Here is a 23,371-nt window from a genome sequence, read left to right as displayed (position 1 = left end):
AAAGAGTTAGACATGACTGGGCGACTTTCACTTCACTTCATGGAACCACATAGAGATAGTACATCTCCATTTATTCCAAATGTGATTCAATTAAGATCATTTCCTAAAAGGTCTTCTTAGTTCTCAAGTTCCATTCTCTTGGACTACATGAGGGAATCTGGACTTCTGATTAGTTATCTCTACTACCACAGTCTCTGAATTATAAGCTAACAATGGGTTTTCTCCCCAAAGATTTTTGGTTCTGTTTTTGTAATCACTGAGAAATATAGACAGCTAAAGTCAAGAGGCATGAGGGCATCTGGAACTGAACATTCTTTCTACCCTTTTAGTTCTTTCTTTTTCCTGCTCTGATCCATTTCTCATATATTACATTATTTGTGATAGGAGGGCTTTGGATAATTTGGGAGGTAATGAAATAATGTATCTTACAGTAAAACTAACAGATTTTCAACAACTTTGAAAACTGAATTGAACTATATGCTGCACCAGAAATCAGCAGATTCATTAGAAGACTGATAAAATCAGAGATGTGTAAGGTGTTCATGGGGACCAAATGTTTTCCTTTTGTAAAGACTAAAAAATGATATTAATGTTAAGGTGGAAGAAAAGGTGTCTTGAATAATTGATTTGTCTTAAAATGATTTATGACATCAAACTTAAAATTTAGGAAAAGGAACCAAGATACCAAAGAGAAGGAGAATGATGTAGACTTATCATTAATTCAGCATGAACCTTTTGAATTCCCACAATGTGCCCAGCAGTTTGGTGGAGATACAGCACTAAATAAATCTTAAAAGAATTCCTACCTTCTTGGGGCTCATCTTCTGCTGGATGGAAGAGGCTCTAAGCTAGGAATTAAGTGAAATGGATTCTAATCCTAACTTCAAAACAGACTTCCTATATTAATTTCAGTTCAGTTCAGTTCAGTCACTCAGTCATGTCTGACTCTTTGCAACCCTATGGACTGCAGCACACCAGGCCTCGCTGTCCATCACTAACTCCCAGGGTTTACTCAAACTCATGTCCATTGAGTCGGTGATGCCATCCAATCATCTCATCCTCTGTCGTCCCCTTCTCCACCTGCCTTCAATCTTTCCCAGCATCAGGGTCTTTTCAGATGAGTCAGTTCTTTGCATCAGGTGGCCAAAACATTGAAGTTTCAGCTTCAACATCAGTCCTTCCAATGAATATTCAGGACTGATTTCCTTTAAGATGAACTGGTTGGATCTCCTTGCAGTCCAAGGGATCAAGAGTCTTCTCTAACACCACATTTCAAATCAATTCATCTATGTCTAACCTCATTTTCAAACTGAGATTTTCCCTACTTGTCTTAAATAGTGTTATAAAAATTGTGAATGTAGAAGCACTATATAAAGCCTATCAAGCTATACTAAAATAACAAAATGATATTCATTTTGTATTATTCATTATAGGTCTGTAAGTCACAGTTCAATGAGATTTTTGAATTAACTGTTAATTCTGAATTCTTATCTATACTAATAAACCATGATAACACAATTAGTTCACAGTCTCCAGCTGTGTGACCATCAATATAACCAAAAGGCCAACTCCAGTATGAAGTATACTGGTATTCCCCTTTGCCTCATAAGAGTATGACACGGTTAGGCAAACTAGACAAGACTATCACAGAAGAAGTGCTGAATACTCTCTATAGACTAGGAAAGTTTTAAAAATATTTATGACCCCCTCCCCTAAATTCTGGTGGTTTTCATTACTCTTTTAAAAGTTCACACTCCACATATGAAACCTTAAGTCAAGTGGAATTTTGATGATCCATTTTTCTTTATTTTTATGAACACAAATATGAGACAATTCAATCTAAGTGCAATGTTGATTAATTTCCTTTATTTCTCAATGAAATACCTTTGCCTTTCTGAGAAAAGATAGTTTATTCAGTCTCTCTCTTCTTCCCTGGCCCTCTCTGTTTTTCTCCAACTATTTACATGAAGTAAACATTCTTGGAATATCCTATTGTTTAATCCATTGAACATTATGCCTTACTTATCTTAGAAGATTGTTTTCTTCTCTGTAATGAATTCCAATTTTTTACTGTCTCCATATTACAAAAAAAAGAATAATAGGATTAAAAAAATCTTATCAGTGCTAATGCGTGAGTAATGGTGCATTACTATGCACCATTATATAGAACTATATAAAAAAATCACAAGACTATGTATCTTGATTACAACAAAGAAAAGAAGTCTAATTTTGAGTTCTACTCAATTATTCTATGTCTAATTAGTTACATGTCTTCAGGGAGTATCCCTTTAACAACTGTAGCTCACTTTCCTCAACATTTAAATGAGGGGTTCAGATAAGTCTATCTTTAAGACCTTTTCTTCCAGTGTCAACAGATCTATGAGACTTCTTGTTTTTATGAGTTGCATTTCAATTTTCTAAGCAAAACTTCATTAATGTGATTATTAATATTTAATTACATGAATATCATCTCCAGGAAGAATTTGCTTTTAAGAAATTAAAATACAATTTACAATAACTTTGTAGTATTACTAAGAGATGAAAGTCAAGTGATAAAAAACACAGTAGCCATAAACAGAAAATGCTATTCCAGTTGAAATACATAGGCAAGTTATGTCTTAGGGTTGTTGTAGTGAACTGTATACATAGCACATATGGAAATCTAATTCTTCAGGGCTTTTAGGCTTCTTAATCCTCATCAATTTTTGTTATTTTTGAAGTATGAGGAAGATACCAAATTTGTAATTTAAAAGCAACCCAAAGTCATAAATACATACTGGAGGCACAAGAGTTAACTCAGCAGCCTAGTTCCTTTCGTCTTATATCGAGCTATCCTTTGCATTTTTGCACTGGCTGAATTCCTCTCTGCTGTGTCTGCTCTTGTGTGCTGCTGGGCCTTCTCTGCTCCTTTCCAGATCCTTCTTCTTTCTCCCTCCATCCTTCAGTAACTGTGCTGTTGCTTTTTCACATCTTGTCTGTCTCCTCACTCCTCTATTTCCATGTCCTTCTAGTAAAATATATTCCTTAACTTTTCTCTTTCTTCCTTCTACTTTGACTCTGCATTTAGTTTTTGCTTCCATTTCCATGGTACTCCATAGTTTAGCACCCATTTCTCTTTATTATCTTTTTACTCCCCTTTCTGCTTTTTTTGTTTTTGATCTGCACTACACAAACTCTTCCCAATCTGTGATCATTACTGTGTGATTGTGTGTGTGTGTGTGTACACACATGCCCAGTTGCATCTGACTCCTTGCGACCTCATGGATATAGCCTGTGTGGCTCCTCTGTTCATGGACTTCTCCAAGCAAGAATACTGGAGAGGGTTGCCATTCCCTTCTCCAGGAGATCTCCAACTCAGGGATCAAACCTGCATCTCTGGCGTCTCCTGTATTGGCTGGTGGATTCTTTACCACTGTGCTACCTTGGAGTATCTTTACTTATTCATTATTTTAATTGTAAATATCTATTGAGCCTCTACTATGGGCCATCAGGATTTCTCTCTCTCTCCTTGGTGACAAAACATTAGATAAACAGACAGTAATTTAGGTGAGAAGAAAAAGATACTTTAATCATATTTTTTGTTAGAAGTATGAAATCATTCACCCACTTAGGCATTCAATAAAAAATAAAATGTAACTAATGGCTAGCTAGTTTATAAGCCATTGCTAATATGCCTGTACTTATACATGACTGCTTAAGCAAGGCAATATTTCTGTATGCATCTCTATGCAGTCGCTCAGTCGTGTCTGACTCTTTGTGACGCCATGGACTGTAGCCCACCAGGCTCCTCCATCTATGGAATTTTCTAAGAGTGCTGGAGGGGGTTGCCATTTCCTTCTCCAGGGGATCTTCCCCATCAAGCGATCAAACCCGGGTCTCCCACATTGCGGGCAGACACTTTACCGTCTGAGCCACCAAGGAATCCCATATTCATCTCTATACATACAACAAAAGAACCATAGCCATGTTCATGATCATACCTAAGTCTATATGTAGCATACGTATGTGAATAAAAAGCTATATATTCTGGTCAATGTTTCCACTAAATTAATTAAAAGTTGGGACTAGTCTTCCTTGCTAGGTGAACATAAAAGTATAAAACCAGATGGTACATACACAAACACACACATATAGTCAGAACTGAATATTAAAACTAAAGGAAACTTACAACAAAGTTAATCTGACAAATATTTGATGAAGTATATCAATAGTATTATACTGAACAACAATTAGGATTTAATGGTAAACAATTTATGTAAATGAAAATAATTAATGGTTTTTCCCCCCAAACCCAAATGTTTCCACAAACTCTTGCTTTCTTAACTCAACTAGAAATAAAAAGAGCTTTATTTTCAATAACAAACATTTAATTAGATTTCTTTCCTAACAAATTATTAATGTGTTTGTAAAGGGAGTGGGAAAGGTGAGAGAAATTTTGATGTGTAGGACACACAGAAGAAAAACAGTTTTATCAGGAGTACAATAAAAATGATGCACATGGTCCATGGGTTGTTGAGGAATAGTAGTATAGGCAGGGACTGTCTATGGTGATAATATCCTACTTTCCTAAAAGCCATGGAAGTTATGATTTAAGTATTGAAAACTAAAGGTACTACCCTCACCTTTGTAGCTAGCCACAGAGAGCTCAGTTCAGTGGTAGTCACAGCAGTCAGGCAGCCTAGGGCTGATACACCAAAAGCAAACTCTAAGCCCTAAAGCTTGATATGATGTTTAGCTGAAGGCAAATTAAGATCACAAACCTTTGAATTCAGATATGTTCAATAAAATGGACACATCATTGTATAAGGGTAGAGCTAAAAATGGAAAACATATAACTTGTAGGGGAAGTCAAGTTCAAGACCTGGTAGTATAGAGATTATTACTTCAAATGTTTCAGATAAAAGCAATACTCTTGGTCTAATATTTTCAGTGAATACTTTATCATTTAGGCTGTCTCTTGAAACTCTGTATATCTGAGAAATGAATCTGAAAGTTTAATAAAAAAAATGGTTCTGTGAGCTGTCTTTCCATAAGATTGAACACACACGAGTAAATAAGATCAAGAGGGAAAGTTCAAAAATCACAGTGAGACTTATATTTTGATTTGCAAAAATATGCACTTTTTTACTGTTGTCTAAAGGAAAAAGGTTTGTAGTAATTCAGTTTTAAATTTTTTACTGAGATGAAAACAAAATTATTTAACTCTTTTCCCCAACCAGGAGAATATCTGTATCTTCCCTTGTATTTTGCTTTAAATAGCTTCTTTATTTAGAAACTGAGTTCGAGTTTCTTCCTTCCTCACCCCCCGCCGACCTCCACCACTCCACAAAAAGGAAGCTATGCAGCTATTCACAGAGTACTGGGGTGAAAAATGTCTGTTATTGTATGTTGGTATGGACAGAAGTCAGAACGGTTGATGAAAGATCTGACTTCATACAAAACAAATCTAAAGATGAGCAGAGACAGAAAAGCAATCACAATAATCAAAACTAAGAGTCAAATGTCTAATTTCAAATCACAATCAACAAAGTCACTAATAGAGAACTAATTTTTTAAAAGATGTCTTTGGCCATGATTGCATGTCACAGTAAACAAGTCTGAGCTCTTGGGAAATGGGAAAAGTAGGAACTAGGAAGGAGCTTCTTCCTTGGAGAAGGAAATGGAAACCCACTCCAGTATTCTTGCCTGGAGAATTCCCTGGAAAATGCAGCCTGGTGGGCTACAGTCCATGGGGTCACAAAGAGTTGGACGTGACTGAGCGACTATCACTCACTCACACTCAGGAGCTATCATGGTGGCAGGCAGGAACCAGGCAGGAGTCAGACCATCAAGAATGCCAGTGACATAGGGTGGTTGTTGTGGAGTGAATGATTTTTAAGTTTCTTCTCATCATTTGAAAAAAGTCACTTACTGGGCTCCTTTAAATAAGTCACATGTGGTTATAGGAAGACAATCTTGGGTCAGATTGTCATAGGGAAATGTCTGGATTGCAAAATAATTCCAGCAGATCTCAGTTCAATATCTTATTGTCACAGAAGTAATCTCATGGTCCAGATCTGCACAAAGATAATGAAGCCACATCCTGATGGTGGATGCTTACATGATGGGATCTATTTTCTTCTCACTAAATGTGAGGATTTCCAGTTCTTCCTAAAAGAGGAGGAAAATGGACCTTGCTAAGTGTCCCTTGAGTTTATGGCTTTATACAAATGAATGGAAAGTATCCAACTATGGGACACAAAATCATATATCAGCATGACCTTTTTCACGTGGCCAGCTGACAGGCAGACTTTTACAGCAATGGGGCCCAGGGCTAGAGTTCTGTTCAATCTCTTCATTTAGTTGTGAGGACTGGAACTACTTCTGAACTTATATTTGTTTTACTAAACCAATTTCCTGAGTCATTTAACAACATATCACAAGTGCCCTCCTGAATGCAGATCATTGCAGTAGGCACACAGAGAGATTCAAGGCAGATAATAGGACACATAGCTTACAGAGAATTAGAACAACTTCACAGGAAAAAAGCAAACTGTGGTTGCTGTTGTTTAGTCTCTAAGTCATGTTTGACTCTTTCGAGACCCCATAGACTATAGCCCACTAGGTTGCTCTGTCCATGGGATTTTCCCAGGCAAGAATATGGGAGTGGGTTGCCATTTCCTCCTCTAGGGGATCTTCCCCACACAGGGATTGAAACCACATCTCTTGCACTGGCAGGTGGGTTCTTTACTACTGAGCCACCAGAGAAGCCTAAAAATTCAAACTAGCAACATCTGGAGAAGGGAATGGCAATCCACTCCAGTATTCTTGCCTAGAGAATTCCATGGATAGAGAAGGCTGGCAGGCTAAATCCATGGGGTCACAGAGCCAGACATGACTGAGTGACTAACACAGACAAACACAGAAACACATAAACTAGAATAACTGTAAATCCATTCAACAAATATTCATTGTCTGTCATGGTCCAGATACTGTCAACTGTCAAAACAAATGTGACCAAAATAGATTCTGATCCTACTCTATATACTTAGGATCAAATCCCAGGTAGTAAACACAACCACTAACAGGCAAATTTGGCCTTGGAGTGCAGAATGAAGCAGGGCAAAGGCTAATAGAGTTTTTCCAAGAGAATGCACTGGTCATAGCAAACACCCTCTTCCAACAACACAAGAGAAGACTCTACACATGGACATTACCAGATGGCCAACACCAAAATCAGATTGATTACATTCTTTGCAGCCAAAGATGGAGAAGCTCTATACAGTCAGAAAAAACAAGACTGTTAGCTGACTGTGGCTCAGATCATGAACTCCTTATTGCTAAACTCAGACTTAAATTGAAGAAAGTGAGGAAAACCACTAGACCATTCAGATATGACCTAAATCAAATCCCTTACGATTATACAGTGGAAGTGAGAAATAGATTTAAGGGACTAGATCTCATAGACAGAGTGCCTGGTGAATTGAGGATGGAGGTTCGTGACATTGTACAGGAGACAGGGATCAAGACCATCCCCAAGAAAAAGAAATGCAAAAAAGCAAAATGGCTGTCTGAGGAGGCCTTACAAATATCTGAGAAAAGAAGAGAAGCAAACAGCAAAGGAGAAAAGGAAGGATATACCCATTTTAATGCAGAGTTCCAAACAACAGCAAGGAGAGACAAGAAAGCCTTCCTCAGCGATCAGTGCAAAGAAATAGAGGAAAACAACAGAATGGGAAAGACTAGAGATCTCTTTAAGAAATTAGAGATACCAAGGGAACATTTCATGCAAAGATGGACTCAACATAGGACAGAAATGGTATGGACCTAACAGAAACAGAAGATATTAAGAAGAGGTGGAAAGAATACACATAAGAACTGTACAAAAATGGTCTTCACAACCCAGCTAATCACGATGATGTGATCTCTCACCAGAGCCAGACATCCTAGAATGTGAAGTCAAGTGGGCCTTAGGAAGCATCACTATGAACAAAGCTAGTGAAGGTAATGGAATTCCAATTGAGCTATTTCAAATCCTGAAAGATGATGCTGTGAAAGTGCTGCACTCAATATGTCAGCAAATTTGGAAAACTCAGCAGTGGCCACAGGACTGGAAAGGTCAGTTTTCATTCCAATTCCAAGAATGGCAATCCCAAAGAATGTTCAAACTACTACACAATTGCACTCATCTCACACACTAGAAAAGTAATGCTCAAAATTCTCCAAGCCAGGCTTCAGTAATACATAAACTGTGAATTTCCAGATGGTCAAGCTGGTTTTAGAAAAGGCAGAGGAACCAGAGATCAAATTGCCAACATCGGCTGGATCATCAAAAAGCTAGAGAGTTCCAGAAAAAAACATCTATTTCTGCTTTATTGACTATGTCAAAGCCTTTGACTGTGTGGATCACAATAAACTGTGAAAAATTTTTCAAGAGATGGGAATACCAGACCACCTGACCTGCCTCCTGAGAAACCTGTATACAGGTCAGGAAGCAACATTAGAACTGGACATGGAACAACAGACTGGTTCCAAATATGGAAAGGAGTACGTCAAGGCTATATATTGTCACCCTGCTTATTTAACTTATATTCAGAGTACATCATGAGAAATACTGGGCTGGAGGAAGCACAAGCTGGAATCAAGATTGCCGGGAGAAATATCAATAACCTCAGGCATGCAGATGACACCACCTTATGGCAGAAAGTGAAGAACAACTAAAGAACTTCTTGATGAAAATGAAGGAGGAGAGCAAAAAAGTTGGCTTAGAGCTCAACACTGAGAAATCTAAGATCATGGCATCCGGTCCCATCACTCATGGCAAAAAGATGGGAAAACAATGGAAATAGTTACAGACTATATTTTCTTGGGCTCCAAAATCACTGCAGATGGTGACTGCAGCCATGAAATTAAAAGATGCTTACTCCTTGGAAGGAAAGTTATGACCAACCTAGACAGCATATTAAAAAGCAGAGACATTACTTTGCTAACAAAGTCTGTCTAGTCAAGGCTATGGTTTTTCCAGTGGTCATGTATGGATGTGAGGGTTGGACTATAAAGAAAGCTGAGTGCCAAAGAATTGATGGTTTTGAACTGTGGTGTTGGAGAAGACTCTTGAGAGTCCCTTGAACTGCAAGATCCAACCAGTCCATCCAAAGGAGATCAGTCTTGAGTTTTCATTTGAAGGACTGATGTTGAAGCTGAAACTCCAACACTTTGGCCTCTTGATGTGAAGAGCTGACTCATTTGAAAGGACCCTGATGCTGAGAAAGGTTGAAGGCAGGAGGAGAAGGAGATGACAGAAGATGAGATAGTTGGATGGCATCACCGACTCTTTCGACATGAGTTTGGGTAAACTCTGGGAGTTGGGATGGATAGGGAGGCCTGGTGTTCTGTGTTTCATGGGGTCGCAAGTCGGACATGACTGAGCTACTGAACTGACTGAAGGGGTTTATAAGAATTCTCAACGAAAGTTATTTGCAGTTTTGTGTGTATTAGGAGAGGGGCTATATATTAGCTACACAGATAATTTCTGTTGTTCTTACTCATAAGTAAAATTGCTATTAATTAACTCCAAAGATAGGACCTGGCTTCTAAGGCATGCATGTGCATGCTAAGTCATGTCAGTATGTCTGACTCTTTGCGACCCTATGGACTATAGCCCACCAGGCTTCTCTGTCCATGGGCTTCTCCAGGCAGATAGTAATGAGCATTTACCAGTAAACAAAACCTAAAGCCATCATGAAATTATGAAGTGGGTATTTGTGATGTGTATATCTCTATCTTTGTGGGAAAGACAAACATTTTCTGCCTACAAGGAACATTTAATTTAGTTGAGACAAAACTGGATGCTGTCATTTTGACAAGAAATAAAATCTTTGCTAATGATTTCTTTGCTTTGACATATATTACGTTAACATTATTTAGTACTATGGAAATGAAATACGGGCATTTCCTGGCACTTTGTTCTTTTTTAGGGGTTTGGAAATTGATTTTTAAATCATTTATCCTATCAGTTTCCTTTGAAAAGCTAACAGGTTTATCATTTACAGCATCTACCATTCTCAAATCCTCAAATTTTATTTGTTAATAGAGCCTGGCTGGAATCTCTGGGCCTCAGAAATGGAACTAAGTTCTGTATGTGACTAATATATTTTCCAGGAGAGCTAAAAACAGGAATCTCCCTGAAATGAATGGTTTTCCCGTATATAATAGTCATCTAACACTTACCATATTGTCTTTCTCAATATATAATATTCTGAAATTCCTGTCTTAGCCTTTAAATATTACTCTAAACTCTCAAACATCATAAATTGTGTCCCTAAGGAGATTTCATTCAGTTTCTTAAAAACTAGGATATGAGTTAGTTAACATTTAAATATGTCTCACTTTAGAAACATATATACTTTCACCAGTTAATTTTGAGATGATTTTGAGTGAGATAATATGAGGAAATAGCCTAGATTACTTATGTTTTTCCCAGTAATATGCCCTGAAAATAGCTAATAACATAATAACATAGAAAACTAACAGTATTATACTGGCATTGTATTATAAAATTGTTATTTTAAAGATTCCTTGAATTTATATCACTAAAAAATGAATATGCTATGTAAACTTTCTCTATTTTTGAGAATAGGTAGCAAATGTTTTTCTGTTTCACTCATGGCTAAGTTTTTTTTGGCCATGTTGTGCAGCTTGCAGGATCTTCATTTCCTGGCCACGGATTGAATCTGGGATCCAGCAGTGAAAGCACAGAGACCTAACCACTGGACAACCAGGAAATTCCTAAAAGTATTTAAAATTTTTCTATAAAGTATTTTGTACAATTATTTTGTAGTGTCCCATGTGCATAATATAAAATAGGAAGTATATTTGGCATCAGTTTTTTTTAAAAAAAATTTGTGATTTTTATTGTCAGTCTTCCAATTATGTTTGGTGTTAAAAAGGACTTTGGTTTCTCATTTGTTGAGAAGCCCAAACCCTGATGTAGTGTTCTATTTCCCTAATAGCCCTCATAGACATTTAAAATAAAACATTGTAGCTTTGTTGATTTTTGCTATGGTCTCTTTTGTTTCTTTTGCATTTATTTCTGCCCTAATTTTTAAGATTTCTTTCCTTCTACTAACCCTGGGGTTCTTCATTTCTTCCTTCTCTAGCTGCTTTAAGTGTAGAGCTAGGTTATTTGTTTGACTTTTTTCATGTTTTTTGAGGTAAGTCTGTAATGCTATGAACCTTCCCCTTAGCATTGCTTTTACAGTGTCCCATAGGTTTTGGGTTGTGTTTTCATTTGAAAAGATAAACAAAATTGACAAACCGATAGCAAGACTCATTAAGAAACAAAGGGAGAAGAACCATATCAACAAAATTAGAAATGAAAATGGAGAGATCACAACAGACAACACTGAAATACAAAGGATCATAAGAGATTACTAACAGCAACTCTATGCCAATAAAATGGACAACTTGGAAGAAATGGACAAATTCCTAGAAAAGTGTAACTTTCCAAAACTGAACCAGGAAGAAATAGAAGATCTTAACAGACCCATCATAAGCACAGAAATTGAAACTGTAATCAGAAACCTTCCAGCAAACAAAAGCCCAGGACCAGATGGCTTCACAGCAGAATTCTACCAAAAATTTACAGAAGAGCTAATACCTATCTACTCAAACTCTTCCAGAAAATTGCAATAGAAGGTAAACTTCCAAACTCATTCTATGAGGCCACCATCACCCTAATTCCAAAATCAGACAAAGATGCCACAATAAATGAAAACTACAGGCCAATATCACTGATGAACATAGATGCAAAAATCCTTAACAGAATTCTAGCAAACAGAATCCAACAACATATTAAAAAGATCATACATCATGACCAAGTGGGCTTTATCCCAGGAATCCAAGGATTCTTTGATACAAATCAATCAATGTAATACACCACATTAACAAATTGAAAGATAAAAACCATATGATTATCTCAATAGATGCAGAAAAAGCCTTTGACAAAATTCAACATCTATTTATGATAAAAACCCTCTAGAAAGCAGGAATAGAAGGAACATATCTCAACATAATAAAAGCTATATATGACAAACCCATAGAAAACATTACCCTCAATGGTGAAAAATTGAAAGCATTTCCCCTAAAGTCAGGAACAAGACAAGGATGCCCACTCTCACCACTACTATTCAACATAGCTTTGGAAGTGTTGGCCACAGCAGTCAGAGCAGAAAAAGAGATAAAAGGAATCCAGATAGGAAAAGAAGAAGTGAAACTCTCACTGTTTGCAGATGACATGATCCTCTACATAGAAAACTCTAAATACTCTACCAGAAAATTAATAGAGCTAATCAATGAATATAGTAAAGTTGCAGGATATAAAATTAACACACAGAAATCCATGGCATTCCTATCCACTAACAATGAGAAAACAGAAAGAGAAATTAAGGAAACAATATCATTCACCATTGCAACAAAAAGAATAAAATACTTAGGAGTGTATCTACCTAAAGAAACAAGACCTATACATAGACAACTATAAAACATTGATGAAAGAAATCAAAGAGGACACAAATAGATGGAGAAATATACCGTGTTTATGGATTGGAAGAATCAATTTGTGAAAATGAGCATACTACCCAAAGCAATGTATAGATTCAATGCAATCCCTATCAAGCTACCAACAGTATTCTTCACAGAACTAGAACAAATAATTTCACAATTTGTATGGAAATACAAAAAAACTTCGAATAGCCAAAGTAATCTTGAGAAAGAAGAAAGGAACTGGAGGAATCAACCTGCCTGACTTCAGACTATACCACAAAGCTACAGTCATCAAAACAGTATGCTACTGGCACAAAGACAGAAATATAGATCAATGGAACAGAACAGAAAGCCCAGAGATAAATCCACGTACCTACAGACACCTTATCTTCTACAAGGGAGACAAGAATATACAATGGAAAAAAGACAACCTCTTTAACAAGTGGTGCTGGGAAAATTGGTCAACCACTTGTAAAAGAATGAAACTAGAACACTTTCAACACCATATACAAAAATAAACTCAAAATGGATTAAAGATCTAAATGTAAGACCAGAAACTATAAAATGCCTAGAGGAGAACATAGGCAAAACACTCTCTGACATAAATCACAGCAGGGTCTTCTATGACCCACCTCCCAGAATATTGTAAATAAAAGCAAAAATAAACAAATGGGACCTAATGAAACTTAAAAGCTTTTGCACAACAAAGGAAACTATAAGCAAGGTGAAAAGACAGCCTTCAGAATGGGAGAAAATAATAGCAAACGAAGCAACAGACAAAGGATTAATCTCAAAAATATACAAGCAACTCCTGCAGCTCAATTCCAGAAAAATAAATGACCCAATCAAAAATGGGCCAAAGAACTAAACAGATATTTCTCCAAAGAAGACATACAGATGGCTATCAAACACATGAAAAGATGCTCAACATCACTCATTATCAGAGAAATGCAAATCAAAACCACAATGAGGTACCATTACACGCCAGTCAGAATGGATGCTTTCCAAAAGTCTACAAGCAATAAGTGCTGGAGAGGGTGTGGAGAAAAGGGAACCCTCTTACACTCTGGTGGGAATGCAAACTAGTACAGCCACTATGGAGAACAGTGTGGAGATTTCTTTAAAAACTGGAAATAGAACTACCATATGACCCAGCAATCCCACTACTGGGCATACACACTGAGGAAACCAGATCTGAAAGAGACATGTGTACCCCAATGTTCATCACAGCACTGTTTATAATTGCCAGGACATGGAAGCAACCTAGATGTCCATCAGCAGACAAATGATAAGGAAGCTATGGTACATACACACAATGGAATATTACTCAGCCATTAAAAAGAATTCATTTGAATAAGTTCTAATGAGATTGTTGAAACTGGAGTCCATTATACAGAGTGAAGTAAGCCAGAAAGATAAAGACTTATACAGTATACTAATGCATATATATGGGATTTAAAAAGATGGCAACAATAACCCTATATGCAAAACAGAAAAAGAGACACAGATGTACAGAACAGACTTTTAGACTCTGTGGGAGAAGGCGAGGGTGGGATGTTCTGAGAGAACAGCACTGAAACAAGTATACTATCAAGGGTGAAACAGATCACCAACCCAGGTTGGATGCATGAGACAAGTGCTCAGGGCTGGTGCACTGGGAAGACCCAGAGGGATGGGATGGAGAGGGAGGTGGGAGGGGGGATCGGGAAGGGGAACGCATGTAAATCCATGACTGATTCATGTCAATGTATGGCAAAAACCACTACAATATTTAAAAATTAATTAATTAATTAAAAAATAAAAAATAAAACATTGTACAGTTAAAGATATAAATACTACTTTGATCAAGTCATACACACCGAAACAGAGCTTGCTTTCTTAAGTTAATAGCTTTGATAAATATATGGAAGTTTTAATACTATATGATGAAGTTAAGTTTACAAATCACTATATTTCTTATTCTATGTTAATGTTCAGAAATCACAGCCTATCTAATGAAGCCTACTTTTACATTTTATTCTTATGTTAATATAATTCATGAGATTAAAACTGTATTTCCTATGTCTAATATTCTTAGTTCCTTACTTAGGCACAAAAAGGTATAAGTGAAATACAGAAAGGCTTTTGAGGATGATGCCTTATTCAGCAAAAATTCTGATAGATACTACTCAATCTATTATTCCTTTAATTATCAAACTTTGTTTCACTCTTACTGTGCAAAGGTTAAGCTAGTTGTGTTTGGAAGGACTTTTATGACAGATACTATGGAATATTGTGCTCTGAAACCTGCAGCATGCTGTACAATGGAAGTTATCATTTTCATAGAGTGAAGGTTTTATTATAGAATTTCTGACATATATTATGGAAAAAAAAAACATGCAATTTTGGAATCACAAAACATGCTTGAAGTCTTAGCATTTTATTTTCTAGGTATATAACCTTGGCAAAACACTCATCCTCTTTGAGAACCAGTTTTTTAATCTGCAATGACTGTTTCATACACAGATAGTTAGATATAAAAAGATAATGTATGTGAAAATACTTTGTAAATTCTGAGGTGGTTTGTAAATGTTCATTATTATAATAAAACATGGTTCCTGACTTAAAGAGGAGGAATATCTAACAGAAAAGAAAAAAGGCTGTTAAAATGCATCAAAATATCTTTATTTCTCTTGAAAGTATTTAATGAAAGCCACATAGTATTTTATACAATAAAATTTATATAAGAAGATATTTTATAAAATACAAACATTTAATGTACAAAATAATGTATACAAATTATGTGTATTTTATGTTGTTGCTGTTGTTGAGTCATTAAGTCATGCCCAACTCTTCTGTGATCCCATGGAAAGTAGCCACCAGGGTTCTCTGTCCATGGGATGTCCCAGGCAAGAATACTGAAGTGGGTTGCCATTTCCTTCTCCAGGGAATCTTCCTGACCCAGGGATTGAATCTGCATCTCTTGCATTGGCAGGCAGGTTGTTTAACACTGAGACATCCATATATTAAAATTTTACACAGTAAAAATTGCATTTTTTTTTAGATGAATGGATAGATCTGGTTGCAGATTTCTCTTTGAGGGCAAGATCAGTATCTTTGATCCTGGTATCTTTTTGTGATACAAAGAGGGAAAGGACTAAAAAAACCAAAAACACCTGGCAATAGTCAATTGTCACAAAGATATGGGAAAAAAAAAAAGTGAAGTCCCTTAGAAAGATGCTTTCCAGAGCAAACATTCAGAAGTGCTTTAATTAATTCTGATTCAGTAATATTTGTGTTATATGAAGTTAAATTAGGCATCAAAATCCCAGCAACGATTAGGACAGGGAAGTTCTATGAGCACTAATCTTCTTAGTGAATGACAATGGCTGATTTTTCAGGCTACATATTAGTAGGTGAACACTTTCTCTCCCCCCCTCCACCATTATCTTTCATTTTTACACTTCATTATGCAGAACACTGGTCATACTTTCCAGGAAAATTTGCAATTGGATTTTTAAGTATCAAATGGATAAACTAATAAAAAATGCTCAGGAAAGTTTTAATAAAAGTTTTATTTTACAAGGAATATCCAATGCAGTAATATAATAATGACATTATTATTTGCTCAGTCGTTCAGCTGTGTCCGACTCCTTGTGAGCCCATGGACTGTAGTCAGTTAGGCTCCTCTGTCCATGGAATTCTCCAGGCAAGAATACTGGAGTGGGTTGCCATTTCCTTCTCCAGGGGACCTTCCTGACCCAGGGATCAAATCCAGGTCTCCTACATTGCAGGCAGATTCTTTTTACCTACTGAGTCACTGGGCTGGGTGGAACATTTATTTTACAAGGAATATCTAATTCAGTGATATAATAATGACATTAATAATGTCTTCTTTCATTTCATGTCATTGCATGGATATGAAGCATTGACACTGATATTTCTATCAACCCATTGTATCTGGTGGTCCTTTCTCCTGGGTCCTTTCTCCCACTCACAAATCCTATTAAAGTCAGTGGAACTCAGGTACCCAGTGGAAAAGAGAGGCAGATAACATGGAGAAAGATGTCCATGATCAATGTGATTTACACAAGGTCACAGATTAGTTTGGTCTCTAAAAGGGAAAAACTTGCTTATAAATCTTTCCTGCTTGCTCTAGGGAATTGGGAGGGCACAGGGCCTTTTGGAACAGCTGTCCCAGAAAGACCATCTTAGTTTCCTCATGTGTCCTACTTGAGTTCAACAGTATAGGATTCGCTGGGGGCTGCTAAATGACAGCCCATAATGAGCTGATGCCAGATCTACAGAGTCAAGGTAATTGGATCTTCCAGGTTAACTAAGCAGTTGGCCTAGACGAAGCCCTGAGGACCTCAATCAGATTCCATTTGAATTCTCTGGGTAATTAGATATTCTATATTGGTTGTAGAAGGGACATTTCTCAACTCTCTTTCCCTTGCCTTCACTCTGTAATCTTCCTATGAGAAACACAGCCCACACAGAAAAAATGCAAATCATATCACCAACCTAGGCCTCAGCTAGATGGCTCCAGTGACTGGGCTATATCTTTCAGAGCAAGAAGCCAAATGAAGGATTTATACCGTGAGCTATTAGTAACAACCAAATTCACAAAGCAACGAACATAAGACTTTTTCTCTTGTGAGACATGTTTTTATGCATTTGCATTATAACTTTAGACTTTTCTCTATGGAAATATACATTTATACAAATATAAATCACTTAAATATATGGAACTATAAACTGTTGATAAATAAGATTTATGATGCCTCTTATGTTTATGATGTATTTTTATGCAACACAACCATTTAATGAAAAGGGTTCAAGGATCCTATTGACATTTACTTTTCTTCTTACCATATATTTATTAAGCCCGAATATAACATTCACATTAACATCAAATACACGTAAAATATGAAATTGCTGGAGAGGAATGATGACATATTTTAGTACTTTGATGGCGGCGCCAACATTTCATTTAGGATATTTATATGTGTCATCTAAAAAGGACAATAAATTCCAGTGAAGGCTCAATATATTACAAGACTTTTCATCAACACACTCCACAGGGTAGGCTAAAACCACAGAGGGAAGGAAGAAATACTGCTGAATAATCAATCTTTGAAAGCATTCAATGTTATTAAAAAAGCTACATTTAAAATATCCATAAGTCTGAAAAATGAATGTGGCAGAAGTGGTGCAATGCATACACATGGGCATGAGAATTCCACGGAACATTTACCTTTCTATATTTTTAGAATTAAGATTATTAGGTAAACAAAAATATATTTAAATATACAATGGGATATTAATGATGCTAAGCTATTGAAACAAACTCCACCCAGGAGGTAGAAAAATTTCTTTGTGTGAAGTATTTTTTAGTTTTCAATGCTCACTGTTGTTAACTCAAACACATAACAAAGCAGGCAGACACACTGTTCAGTTTTAAGGATGGGTGAGTTGAATTAGATACATTCTTTACTTGTATCTGCTACTGAAGATTGGAGTGAAGTTTGCTTATAACTCTCCTATCCTGATTTATGTGTCTAGTATTTCAGCATTACAGACAGGTATCCTTAAAAAGCCACTATGCCCATGCTGTTGTAAATGACCAGCACTCATGAGAAGAAAGCGAGAATTAACAGCTAGCACTGTTCCTTCCTAGAGCTGATGGTAGCGTATTTTAATGCAAAGGGACCGAGGTCCATAGCCCTCCCTCTTCTTGGAAGGAATAATTTCATCCACTATAAAAAGACCAGCATTACTGTTTTTTAAGCTTTGTTCTCTTTTACTTAAAAATGTATCATACTGAAAGGAGACGTTTCCTAAGATCCCACCACAAAAGCAGGCCTCCTGATTCTGTGCTGTTCCAGAATTACTCTTTTTCACTTGTATTTGTTCTCTGAATAAAGACAGAAAAAATGATAGAATTTTCTCTGTCCTCTGCTGCCAAGAAGATCTCTTCCCCAAATCAATGCCATCAAAGTTTCTGCCGTATCTCTTTCTCTAGGCCTTATTCAGTAATCCTGTGTGCATGCTAGTATGTGAAGTTCTTTCAAGTATAAATGAGGCACCCAAGGAAAACTGTTCTATAAAATTCATTCTGGGAAAATGAGCTTAAAAAACATTTGCAGCAGAATATCTCTAGAGAGGAATCTGGCAATGTGATAACCTATATATTTTTGTTTTTCATATTCATAAATCCATTTCTCTCTCCCCCTTCACTCCAGACACTCACACACAAACACAGGCACACACATGAATACTACAAGCCCTCTCTCTCAAGGTGGGGGTGGGGCATGACTGTAGATAATCTATACCCCTTTGGCGCTTTTAATGGTATCTTTCATTGCTATACAAGTCTAAAGGATGTATGAAGCACCTGTTGGGTGCAAGGACTCTTTTGCTATCCAGACAGCACTTTTCATTTTGAAGTAGAGGGAGGTACATGAGCCTCCTCAGTGTGAAAGCACCGTTTCCAAATAGGACCTATTATTCTCAAAATCTCAGGGAGGAAATGATTCGTCATCACACTGAGAACTATACATACATCATCTCTACCCCTCTCCTAAGGGCTAATATCATATTCTGTCCAAAGGGCCCTTTTAGGATTTACATGACATAGAACACTCAAGAGAATAAACTTCACAGTTTACAAAGTAAATGTCTAGCTATTAATTATGCAGAGAATCCACATCTCTCCCCAAATGTCAGGGAAAGTTCTCCTTTTTGCAAATTAGTATTTTTAAATATTTATTTATTTTTGGCTGCATCATCTTACTTGTGGTGTGTGGGCTCTCCAGCTGCGGATTTAGTTGCCTCATGGCATGGGAGACCTTAGTGCCCCAACCAGGGACAGAACATGCTTCCCCTTCATTGGAAGACATACTCCTATCCACTGGACTACCAGGGAACTCCCTGCAAATTAGTTTCCTAACTGCATCTATTGTGGAACTGGCATACCCCTCAGTTCAGTCAGTTCAGTCGCTCAGTCATGTCCAACTCTTTGTGACCTCATGAACTGCAGCACACCAGGCTTCCTTGTCCGTCACCAACTCTCGGAGCTTACTCAAACTCATGTCCATTGAGTCGGTGATGCCATCCAACCATCTCATCCTCTGTCATCCCCTTCTCCTCCCGCCTTCAATCTTTCCCAGCATCAGGGTCTTTTCCAATGAGTCAGTTCTTCACATCAGGTGGCCAAAGTATTGAAGTTTCAACTTCAGCATCAGTCCCTCCAATGAATATTCAGGACTGATTTCCTTTAGGATGGACTGATTGAATCTCCTTGCAGTCCAAGGGACTCTCAAGAGTCTTCTCCAACATCAAAGTTAAAAGCATCAATTCTTTGGCACTCAACTTTCTTTATAGTCCAACTCTCACACCCATACATGACTACTGGAAAAACCAGAGCTTTGATTAGATGGACCTTTGTTGGCAAAGTAATGTCCCTGCTTTTTAATATGTTGTCTAGGTTGGTCATAACTTTCCTTCCAAGGAGTAAGCGTCTTTTAATTTCATGGCTGCAGTTACCATCTGCAGTGGTTTTGGAGTCCCCCAAATCAGTCTGTCACTGTTTCCATTGTTTCCCCATCTATTTGCCATGAAGTGATGGGACTGGAGGCCATGATCTTAGTTTCCTGAATATTGAATTTTAAGCCAACTTTTTCACTCTCCTCTTTCACTTTCATCAAGAGGCTCTAGAGTCATCTTAAATCTACTATCCTGACCATGTCTGTCCCTCATTTGGCTTGTGGTTGAGTGTGTCTTAGAGATTCCAAGTCTCTGAAAGCTCAGATAGAGAGGCAGTCATGGAGAGTCCACACTGCAGATGTTTCACAGCTCCCCATTGCTTTCTTTTGGACTTAATCAGCAAAATAAGAAAGCTTGAGAGCATGTAGGCTCTTTAGCAGCACACAACCAAGAAATTGTGAGAGAAGGCCCTAATCCAAAATGAACCTGTCAAAATTTTGCTCTGACCTTAACTTCGCTGCAGCCACTTATTTCTCCTCTGTCACTTAAGCCAATATGACCTAATATCTCAGTTTTACTGTTTCTTATATCAGTTGTCTTTATATTTTTAAAGAATGGTTATCTTCCAATGTCTGCCTCTTTATACTTATTTTGGCTTTGAGGCAGGCAGGCATTCCACTGGGTTTTCATTTTCAAACTCTCAGCAAAAGCCACCCAGGAGCTAATCTCTTCTAAATAGATTCCAGTACTCTGTGTTGGCTATCAAACTCTCCAGACTATTGATAGGTATAAAGACATTTCAAGCATTTTAATTATCTTAAGAAATTTGGGAGACATATTTTCTAACTGTGACTTTTAAAAAGTCACCATGAGTGTGTGCTACGTGTGCTAAATCGCTTCAGCTGTGTCCTTTGCAAATGTCCTTCAGTATAACTCTTTGTGACCCTATGGACTGTAGCCTGCCAGCCTCCTCTGTCTATGGGATTCTCCAGGCAAGAATACGGAGTGGGTTGCTATGCCCTCCTCCAAGGGATCTTGCCAATCCAGGGATCAAACCCATGTCTCTTAAGTCTCCTGCATTGGCAGCTGGATTCTTTACCACTAGTGCCATCTTGGAAGCCCCAAGTTACCAAAAGTAAAGACTTTTTCACCTAAATAGTGATTACATCAAGTTAATCTATTTATCCATATTATAAAATAGGCATTGAAACAGCTAGATAAGTTGTGGTTCTGGGTTAATGCTTATGTCAGAAATGGACAAAAACAAAACCTTTTCTGTGTTTGTATGCTATTGTTGATGCCCAACGAAAGAATCAGACCAGAGTTGCTTCTTATTCCTTTAGTGGACAGTTGCCTAGAGATAGTTGAGAAATGCAAAAATATTAAAGAAAAATTTTGAATAACATTGATACTTTTTAAAGAAAGAGACCTAGGTGAAGGTGATTAAGAGGTAAAGACTTTCAGTTACAAAATAAATAAGTCACAGGTGTGAAATATACAGTGTGGGTTTTGAAGAGGCAGAAGAACCAGATACAAAACTGCAAACATTCACTGGATTATAGAGAAAGCCAGAGGTTCCAGAAGAACATCTACTTCTGCTTCCTTGACTATGCTAAAGCCTTTGAGTGTGGATCATAACAAACTGTGGAAAATTCTTAAAGAAATGGGAATACCAGACCTCCTTACCTGTCTCCTCAGAAACCTGTACATGGATCAAGAAGCAACAGTTAGAACCAGACATGGAACAGTGGACTGGTTCAAAAACGGGAAAGGAGTACTTCAAGGCTGCATATTGTTACCCAGTTTACATGTAGAACACAGCACGAAAAATGCCAGCCTGGATGACTCAGAAACTGGAATCCAGATTACTGGCAGAAATATCAAGCAACCTCAGGTGTGCAGATGATATCACTCTAGTGGCAGAAAGAAAATAAGAACTAAAGAGCCTCTTGATGAGGGTGAAAGAGGAGAGTGAAAAAACTGGCGTAAAATTCAACATTCAAAAACTAAAACTATGGCATCTGGTCCCATTGTGTGTGTGTATGTGTGTGTTTGCTTAGTCGCTCAGTCATGTCTAACTCTTTGTGACCCCATGGACCGTAGCCTGCCGAGCTCCTCTGTCCATGTGGATTCTCCAGGCAAGAATAACAGAGTGGGTTGCATGCCCTGCTCCAGAGAATCTTCCCACTCCAGGGATCGAACCCCAAGTCGCCTGCATTTTAGGCAGATTCTTAACCATCTGAGCCACCAGGGGAGTCCAAGAATACTGGAGTAGGTAGGCTATCCTTTCTCCAGGGGATCTTTGTGACCCAGGATTTGAACCAGGGTTTTCTGCATTGCAGGTGTAATCTTTACAGCTGAGCTACCAGGGAAGCCCCCAGTCCCATTACTTCATGGAAAATAGAAGAGGAAATAGTGGAAGCAGCAACAAATTTTATTTTCTTGGACTCCGAAATCACTGCGGACAGTAATTGCAGTCATGAAATTAAAAAAATGCTTGCTCCTTGGAAGAAAAGCTATGACAAACCTAGACAGCATATTAAAAGGCAAATACATCATTTTGCCAACAAAGGTCCATATAGTCAAAGCTATGGTTTTTCCAGTAGCCATATTACAGATATGAGAGTTGGACCATAGAGAAGGCTGAGTGCTGAAGCATGGATGCTTTAGAATTGTGGTGTTGGAGAAGATCCTTAAGAGTCCTTTCAATGGCATGGAGATCAAACCAGTCAATCCTAAAGGAAATCAACTCTGAATATTCACTGGAAGGATTGTTGCTGAAGTTGAAGCTCCAATACTTGGCCACCTGATGCAGAGATGATTCACTGGAAAAAACTCTGATGCTAGGGAAGATTGAGGGAGGAGGAGAAGGGGGCAACAGAGGATGAGATGGTTGGATGGCGTCACTGATTCAGTGGACATAAATTTGAGCAAACTCTGGGAGATAGTGGAGAACAGAGGAGACTGGTGTGTTATAGTCCATGGGGTAGCAGACTGGGACATGACTTAGTGATTGAACAACAACAACAACCTTTTTATGGTGACAGATGAAAACTAGATTTATCATGATGATCATTCTGAAATGTATAGTAATATTAATTCACTATGTTGTATACCAGGAACTACCATAGTATTGTAGGTCAATTACACTTCAAAAACAGACAAGTGAAAGTCTCTCAGTTGTATCTGATTCTTTGGGACCCCATGGACTATATAGTCCATGGAATTCTCCAGGCAAGAATACTGGAGTGGGGAGCCTTTCCCTTCTCCAGGGGCTCTTCCCAACTCGGGGATCAAACCCAGGTCTTCTGCAATGCAGGTGGATTCTTTGCCAGCTGAGCCACAAGGGAAGCCCAAGAATACTGGAGTTGGTGGTCTATCC

At 37.6% G+C, this 23,371-nt stretch overlaps 1 protein-coding gene across 1 annotated transcript in view; it reads right to left on the bottom strand.

Moving 5' to 3' along the window:
* The window catches only part of KCND2 (potassium voltage-gated channel subfamily D member 2), a 544,544-nt gene that overhangs the window by 107,017 nt on the left and 414,156 nt on the right, over nucleotides 1-23,371 (bottom strand). The gene's annotated exons all lie outside the window — the stretch shown is intronic.

Source organism: Muntiacus reevesi, chromosome 6, assembly GCF_963930625.1.
Source record: "Muntiacus reevesi chromosome 6, mMunRee1.1, whole genome shotgun sequence".
Taxonomy (NCBI): Eukaryota; Metazoa; Chordata; class Mammalia; order Artiodactyla; family Cervidae; genus Muntiacus; species Muntiacus reevesi.
Note: the sequence above shows the minus strand (reverse complement) of the source record. Positions and strands in the feature narration are given on the sequence as shown.